The sequence below is a fragment of the Rhipicephalus sanguineus genome, chromosome 2, assembly GCF_013339695.2.
Source record: "Rhipicephalus sanguineus isolate Rsan-2018 chromosome 2, BIME_Rsan_1.4, whole genome shotgun sequence".
NCBI classification, from domain to species: domain Eukaryota; kingdom Metazoa; phylum Arthropoda; class Arachnida; order Ixodida; family Ixodidae; genus Rhipicephalus; species Rhipicephalus sanguineus.
Window position 1 is genome coordinate 107,232,141 of NC_051177.1, and position 2,652 is coordinate 107,234,792.

Consider the following 2,652-nt stretch of genomic DNA (forward strand, 5'->3'; position numbering starts at 1 on the left):
TTCGCCTTCTAAAAGAAAGAAAGAGAGAAGAAGAATGAAAAAGAAGGAAAGGAGAACGAAAGAAAGAAAGGAGAAGAGAGAAGGAAAGAAAGAATGAAGGAAAGAAAGAAAAGATGGAGAGAAAGTGCGAAAGTAAGAAACGAAGGAAAGAAGAAAGAAGATAGAGGAAAGGAGAAAGAAGAAAGGAAAGGAAGAAGGAAGGACAGAAGAAGAAAGAAAGAAAAGAAAGAAAGAAAGAAAGAAAGAAAGAAAAAGGGAAAGAAAGAAGAAGAAGAAAGAGCATATATGTGTGGACCAACCCCCATCTGATTGCCCAGGCGTCTCAGCCAAACTTAAAAAAAAGTTATAAAGTTACACTCGATGCGGCCTGCAGATAACGCTTCGACAGGTAGATTCCTATAAAACTGCAGATCAACTTTCATATAGACGCGATGCTCAGCTAGCTTAAAGGGGCCATGACATGGTCGCCCAAAGATTTGTGGTTTTCAGCGAAAATTAGAAGTAGAGGGTCTATAATGCCTATACCAATGTCAAAAGTGGGCCGTAAAAAATATTTCAGTGCAAAACAAGCCCTAGAAGTCGCCGTCTGTAAACTCCGCCCCTCGCCGGCGACCGCCATTTTGTCACGGAGCGTGTGACGTCATGTGCAGCCCGGAACGGAGCCGTCGTCTTCTATCAAAGTTTGAGCCGCTGCAAATCCTATGATTTCAGTGCCAAGCTGAAGAAAGCTAAAATATCTGGATATCACGTGCAGCTGACCACGGAAGAATATCGTTCGCCGCAATGCAGACGCTTCCACAGCTAGCTGCTTGTTACGTCACGGCTCGCAAGTGCACCAATGTTGCCTGACTATCGGACCGCTCGCGCGTTTATAAAAATATTTGATTATAAATTAGGTGCTCGACCATATGCGCTTCAATTTTGCCAGCTTATTTGTGAATGCACTAGGATTAATCCGCATAACACAGATTATGGTCGAAAATTGGGTGTCATGGCCCCTTTAAGTGAACAGTGGAAAAATTAAAGTGAACCGTTCCCGCACTGCACCTTGGATTTTCGGCATTCATAGCGACAAAACATTGGTTCGCGTTATGAGTGTTTCATTTACTTGCACGAGGTTAGTACATAGCCGGGCTTTCACAAGCTCGTTACACAAACGCCAGTCCAAGAGCAGCACGTATGAGAACCCGGAAACACATTCCTCGAGAAGAAAATGATTCGTTAAGTTTTTGACGCGAAATACGGACACGTGGAGAAATGAGTGGAAAAGTTAAATGGAATTTTTCAGCCAAAATAAGAAAGACAGGTACCCCGACGCGTTTGAATCTTTTCATCACAACAGGGAAGAAGAAAAAACACACGCGAGCGAACCAAGACACGCTGCAGCAAATAAATAATTCCTGAGAAGCTTCCTAGAATGCTTCTGGATGAGTCCGTACGGCGCACGTTTGGCGTGTCGCTCCTGTTTGCCCGTGCAGAAGAATAATGAACCTGTTTTTATTTTATCGTTTACTAGTCAAACAAAGTCCCTCAGCAGTGCACCACTGTATGAAGCACTTGGTGGTACGCGAACAGCGCGCCACGACTGGAAGTAAGATGGAATGATTGAGATTGAACCCAAGCGTGAAAGCGAGATGACTGTTTTTTTGTGTTTTTTAAAGCCAGAGCACAAGTCGCTGTCGCGCACCAAGTTCTGGTTCTTTCTTTCTTGGATGGAGACGCAGAAAAAAATACATTTGGTTCAGCCGCATCTGAAATCTTACGTGAGCATAACTCTTGCCTAGTTTTCTATGCTTTCGGTTCTTTTTGGGAATGAACTGATCTCGAAACATGGAACGTTTCTTACAGGTGCCTGACAGGAACAGCTCTTTGCTTGCCGATACTCAATCCTGCTTTACTACTCGCAACCCGCCCACTCCTTCTTTCTTTTCTTCGTTACACGCCCATGGCTTCTCGATTTTATTCGTATATATTAGGCACTTCAGATAAACTGACTTCGTAGGAGACTGCCTGCATAAGTGGAGTATGCCGACAATATTACTGAAGCAAAATTTTCCGCACCCTTAGCTGCCCTCGCAAGGAATTCATAGCAGGCAATGCATCATTTCTCTCAAAAGGCAGAATTTGTTCATTAGTGATTGTCGTGTCACTGCGCCTCCGAAAAACCAGACAGTGAATGGACGGAACAACCAAAGAAAGAAAATTTGCGCTGTAAGTCAGGGACGTGTGGCCATGCTGGTGAACGCGTATATTTTTTTTTCAGGCGAAAGCTTCAGACGCCTCATCAAGCGTGAAACGTGACCGTCGGCGTCAACACGAACGACGCAAAAAGTGCCGTGTTCGCAGAAGACGTCATGAAAACGTCGTCCATTACGCCCTCACTAAGTCACAGATCTCCAAAGCTTGTGACATCACATGATGACGTCATCGCATGACACCGTCGCTTGGCCAAAGGTGGCCAGATCCCGGAGTCAGTGCGCCGCCACGTAAGGTGCAGAAAGCGTCAGGGAGGGGATGGCGGACTGATCAATACAATTGTCCGAAGAAAAAAGAAGAGGAAGATGGTTTTCGACTTCTAGTTACCTTAGGCGGTTAATAGGGTAACCCATTATTAAGGTTGATAAGGTATTTAAGTAATAGGACGCACAATGC